This window comes from Triticum urartu, chromosome 2A, assembly GCF_056163025.1.
Source record: "Triticum urartu cultivar PI428250 chromosome 2A, HENAU_Tu73, whole genome shotgun sequence".
Lineage (NCBI taxonomy): Eukaryota > Viridiplantae > Streptophyta > Magnoliopsida > Poales > Poaceae > Triticum > Triticum urartu.
In genome coordinates this window covers 357665530-357671529 of record NC_141874.1, presented here as the reverse complement: position 1 = coordinate 357671529, position 6000 = coordinate 357665530, and positions in this window count along the sequence as shown.

Below are 6000 nucleotides of genomic sequence, written 5' to 3'. Positions count from 1 at the left end.
TTAAGCTAAGTGTCGATTTATTCAGTTTCATCAGAATAAGAATGCACCGGGAGTCGTTCTTGTACATGCTCATAGTCTATGTTTTCTGCATGCAGTAGCTAGTGTTGCAGTGTTCGTTCCCGTGTAATGGCGCGGCCGTTAGCTCAAACATGGCCGGTAGACTAGGAATTGGTCGTTGGCGGAGGTGGTGTTTGGTGGCTGATTGAAGCCTACGATTTCTTGTAATCTGGTCAAATTGGGTAATTAAGTTGTGTGTTTTTCAGTGTTGTTTTGAATTACTGCCGCCGTATGTGTAGTTGGACTGCTCCATGTCAAAGCTTGTAATTACTGTGAGTTGACATTGGAGCAAGTTTCTTGTACTGGCTGCCTACCCCCCATACCCTCTTCACTTTGAGTATAAAGGCCGAGCCCTCTGTCACTTTCGTTCCACCAGCTGCAACCAAAAGAAAAGCCAGAATGGATCCTGAGTTGGGAGAGGTCACAGAGGAGGAGGGGGAAGCCGTCGATGCGAGGGCTGCAGCAGTGGAGCAGAGGAGGAGGAGGAGGAGGAGGAGGCGCATGCGCAGGAAGATGGCACAACGTGCTGCCGAGGAGGAAGTGGATGCAGAGTTCAACAGACACCTTGCGTGCAAGGTGATGGATACCTGCAACTCCAATGAACTGGAGCTTCTTTTCCCAGAGGGCAGGGGAAGGAACCATGTTCAGATCATCAGTTGGGCTAGGGCTAGAGCAGCCACGACTCCACATCCATCCACTAGGGCTAAATGGCGTCGTTTCTTTGATCGTTATGATTGAAGTAGTGAATGTTATGTTTTTAAGATTTGTGTTGTGAGGGAGCAGATGTTTGAAATGAATAAATGAGTTCAACTGTCTCCCCTCTGAATGTGTTGTTTTATCTGCATATGTTTTTGACATGTGCAGTTTTTGAACTGATGTTTTATCTTAAGTTGAACTGATTTGTGGTCAAAAGCTGCATGGCTTGTATAATTTTTCCTATCTGTTTTTACTCAAGAATAACTGCTTTATTTATATATTTCTTTATATTAGTACTTGAACAATTCTATAGTTGAACTGATGGGCATCCTTTGTTTTGACTGGTATATTTTCCATGTAATAGCTCGAAGAAGGAACTATATGCTGATGATGTTTGTAGAACCCCTTTTTTTGGTTTCGAGATTGCTGAACTTACATTCTGTTAAAGATAGTACTGAACTATTTTAGGTTGTCAATTACCAATCAAATTTGTTTGTTGTATAACATTTTTTCTATATTTTTTAGATGAATTTTGGATCACATTTTTTTAACAGTTAAATAATGATATTTCTAGTATTTTTTAGAATTAAAAGATTTTCATCTTTTGCTGCACAATATTTTTTTACTTGAACCTTATGAATTGTAGTAGTTGAACTTTTTATAGTTTTGCTTCTGAAATTTTTATTTACAAATTTCTACGTTTAATTTTCCAAAAAAACATATGTATTTCTATTTTTTTAGTTCTTACAGTTAAGATGTGTTTGAACTTTTTACATTATTTGTTTTTGAACTCATTTCTTGTGAGGTTTTTTTAAATATCTGCATTTTTCTTTTTTGTCGTGTGTGATCGGCTGGAATTTTGTAATGGGGCGAATTACTGTGTTGGGCCATCTGGCTCAGTCGTTGTTTTCGGCCCAGATAGCTCGTCCGCGCGGCTGTGCAGTGCGGCGTGCGCGTGCGCTATGGGTTTAGTCCCACCTCGCTAGTCGAGGGGGTTGTAGACCAGTTTATAAGCGCAGGCAAGGCACACCAGTCGAAATCCTCTGAAAACTTACCAGAGCGCTTATGCACGACGCTCGCTCTCTCTCTTTGACATGTGGGCCCTGATCAGTGGGCCCTGCGTTGTGCGGACTACTAGGGATTCGCCTATGGGCTCGAGTTCAAGTTATCTAGCAGCGTCAGGGCCCGGGCCTGTCCTTGGGTGGTCAATTTTTTACTTTTTTGTTGTTTTGTTCGAATGTAGTACTTGACTCCACCAGTAAATTGGGCTGATACTTTTTATGATCCTTGGGGCGTCAATTTTTTTGTTTGAATCTAGTACTTGACTCCACTAGTAAATTGGACTGATACCTTTTTGTTCTAGTTCTTGTGAGTTTTGTTCTAGGAACGAGCCGTAACATGACTTGCCCCCGCATTGCACTGCCCCTCGGTGCATAGTTTTACTGACACATCTTCCTTGTATGGACTTGCCCCCATTATCTATCTTTTAGGGGGGTGTGTGGGTGCGTGTGGGGGGGGGAATAGAATAACCGCACTGCGTCTGTCAAACGAGCGCACTGCCGCGTTAGCGCGAGGCTGAGTCGGGGGGGAGGGGGGAGGGACCCCTCCCTCCCCCATCCCGGCGAGGCCGAGCCAGGAACGAGCGGTAGCAGGCGATGACGCGGCGTGCCGCGGCATCGCATGCGGAGGCGAGTCCGTAACATGACTTGCCCCCATTATCTATCTTTAGGGGTGTGTGGGTGCGTGTGGGGGGAAACAGAATAACCGCACTGCCCCTCGGTGCATAGTTGTACTGACACATCTTCCTTGTATGGACTTGCCCCCATTATCTATCTTTAGGGGGTGTGTGGGTGCGTCTGGGGGGGAAATAGAATAACCGCACTGCGCCTGTCAAATGAGCGCACTGCCACGTTAGCGCGAGGCCGAGCCAGGAACGAGCCGTAGCAGGCGACGACGCGGCGTGCCACGGCGTCGCATGCGGAGGCGAGTCCGTAACATGACTTGCCCCCATTATCTATCTTAGGGGTGTGTGGGTGCATGTGGGGGGGGGGGACAGAATAACCGCACTGCCCCTTGGTGCATAGTTGTACTGACACATCTTCCTTGTATGGACTTGCCCCCATTGTCTATCTTTTAGGGGGGGTGTGGGTGCGTGTTGGGGGGGAACAGAATAACCGCACTGCGCCTGTCAAACGAGCGCACTGCCGCGTTAGCGCGAGGCCGAGCCGGGGGGGAGGGACCCCCCTCCCCCATCTCGGCGAGGCCGAGCCAGGAACAAGCCGTAGCAGGCGACGACGCTGCGTGCCACGGCGTCGCATGCGGAGGCGAGTCCGTAACATGACTTGCCCCCATTATCTATCTTTAGGGGTGTGTGGGTGCGTGTGGGGGGAAACAGAATAACCGCACTGCCCCTCGGTGCATAGTTGTACTGATACATCTTCCTTGTATGGACTTGCCCCCATTATCTATCTTTAGGGGGGGTGGGTGCATGTGGGGGGAAACAGAATAACCACACTGCGCCTGTCAAACGAGTGCACTGCCGCGTTAGCGCGAGGCCGAGCCGGGGGGGTCGGGACCCCCCTCCCCCCTCCCGGCGAGGCCGAGCCAGGAACGAGACGTAGCAGGCGACGACGCAGCGTGCCGCGGCGTCGCATGCGGAGGCGAGTCCGTAACATGACTTGCCCCCGCACTGTATCGCACCGAGGGGCATAGTTGTACTGACGCATCAACCTTGTATGGACTTGCTCGCGCATCGCAGTGCACCGAGGGGCATAGTATTTGCCCCAGTTATCTTATCTTTATTTTTTGGGTGAAAAACCAGCTCCGTTATGAATTATTATTTCATTTGTACTTTTTGATAATTTTTATTTGTACTGTTGTGAGTTATTATTTGTACTTTAGTTGTTTCTTTTCTCCCTCTATATTAATTTTTTATTGTATTTATTTTTTTATTGTATTTTTTATTTTTGCTATTATTTTTGGTAACTGCCCAGAGATAGTGGGCTTCGCCACGGTTCTCGGCTTTAGCCGTCGGGTTTCTCCCACTCACCTTTTAACCTCCGCTCTCCCCCGTTCCGCTCCGCTCCCCTCTCCAAATCGATTCCTTCTTCGTTCCCCTCTTCTTGAAGAGAAGTTGCTTCTACTGTTTCGCTGCGGGAGCGTCGGCCGGCGGGTTGAACCCCAAGGGTGGAGGTTTGGGTTCTCTGTTTGCTCCTTTTGGTGTGGGATTGACTTCCCTTGCGTCCTCTTATGCACAGATTTTCCCTCTATTTCTTAGCTCTTGCTCTCTTGATGTTTCAGGCTAGATTCACTAGGGTTCCTTTGCTCTTGAACGAGTGGTTGGCGACAGTGATATTCGATTCCATGGCGGATTTTTTGTTTGCTTGTAAGAGTTTTGCTTTGTATGGTGTGCTTCTTTTTCTGAAATAGGTCAGAGCCCTAATTTTTGTTCATGTGTCTTGCAGATCTGGTTCGGCAGATTTTAGGTCTTTAGATCTCAATGGGTACATCATCCAGTCCGGACAAGTTGAATGCAGGTGATTTTTCCTTGTAATTTGGATGATGTTTTAATAGATCTGGTTTTTAGGCTGTATAGGTGTGGTCATATCGACCTTATAAGTTGTATGTTTTTTCATAGCTGTTAAATTTGCCCTGGATTGTGTGGTGTGTATAGGTTTGGCCGTTGATTTGACCTGCAGACATGTTGTAGTACTGATCACCTTTTGTAGTTTGAACTGTTGTCCTGGCATTTGAATAGGTTGTTGTAGTCAGTGAAGAACTGGTATGATGTCGAAAGAGTTTTCATTCTTAAGTTTTGTTGCGCCAGTGGTGGGTTCATATTGTTTTATTGGGTGCAGTTGTAGTGTTCATATAGTTGAACTGAATGCTTGTTCATGTAATTTTTTGCTAATTATGATGTTGTTGCAGATGTTGGAGTGCCGGTGCCTCCTGATTCTGAAAAATCAGAACGCTTTCAAGATCTTGTGAATGTTATTTTTGAGACACCAAATCCGTTAGAAGAACTTGCGGATGTTGCTGGTGTTTCCCTTATATTTGCTATTTTTTTATCATCCTTGAATACATTAATATGCTTAGCTACATCAGTTGTTTCTTTTGTTTGTGTCTAATGCTATGCGCTTTATTTATCTTGTCTCTGCAATGTTGATTTTGTTTTGATTTTATACGTGCATGCTTATGTTTGTTGGTTTATGCAGTTAATGACAGCCATGGTGCTGCTGAGGACATTGCTGATGTTGTCAAGGATATAAATGATGGAATGTATTCTCTTAACGTTGATGATGTTGATGGGAGCTTCCAGTTGTCTGTTACTCAGTCACAGAGTGTTGATGGCACTGAGCCTGTTACTCAAGCTGAGGATGTTCCTATGCAGTTACAGCTCGAGGATGAAGGATAAGAAAGAAGAAGTGTGATTTCCAGAGGAGAAAGGAGTTGGAACGGCGTCAAAAGGCTGTCTGTGTTCAACGAAGTGATCGGGATGTTGCTCAAGCTCCTGAAGGCGTAGGTGATGAAGGTGGTGACGCGGCCTTTTCAACTGTTGATGCTGGATCTCATGGAAGTGACATGCCTGTGAAGACAAACCTGATGCAAACTCGTTTGACGCAAGTGTTTACTCATGATGCAGTTAAGGAGAAGAAAGTTGTTTTGAAGAGGAAGATGTCAGATCGAAATCCTGATGGCACACAGAGGCGTAGCCCACGTGTGAAAGCTGGTTCCCAACCTGGTAATAGCAAAGCTGATGGGGATAGTGTTGCTGTGAAGATTGGTCCAAGCAAACTTGGTGGCTCCCCTGTTCGTCGTAGTCCACGGGTTTTGACAAACAAGAAGCCTTCTTCTCCTCCTCTTTGAGAGTGCTCTTTGTTGAAAGAAAATAATAAGCGTAAAGTTCATCCTGTGAAGGTGAACAAAGGTGTGAAGAAGCGTGCTCGTGTTGAAGATGAAGATGTTGTATCTGAAGAAGATGATATCGAAGTTGATTCTGAAGATTTCAGTGGTACGTATTTTGTATTGTATGTGACTGACTAGTTGTACTTGCAATGATTTAATTGTGTCTGGGCTTTTATGCTGGCCAGGGGAGGCTGGTCATTGTTTGCATCAATCGAGGGTGGTACTTATATTGTTTCAATAGTTGAACTTGTGAAATCTTTTCTTTTTTTCTACTTGCCTTCATATGCTTGCTTTGTTTTCTATATTCATTTATTTAAGGTGTGGCTTCTTTATTTTCATTTA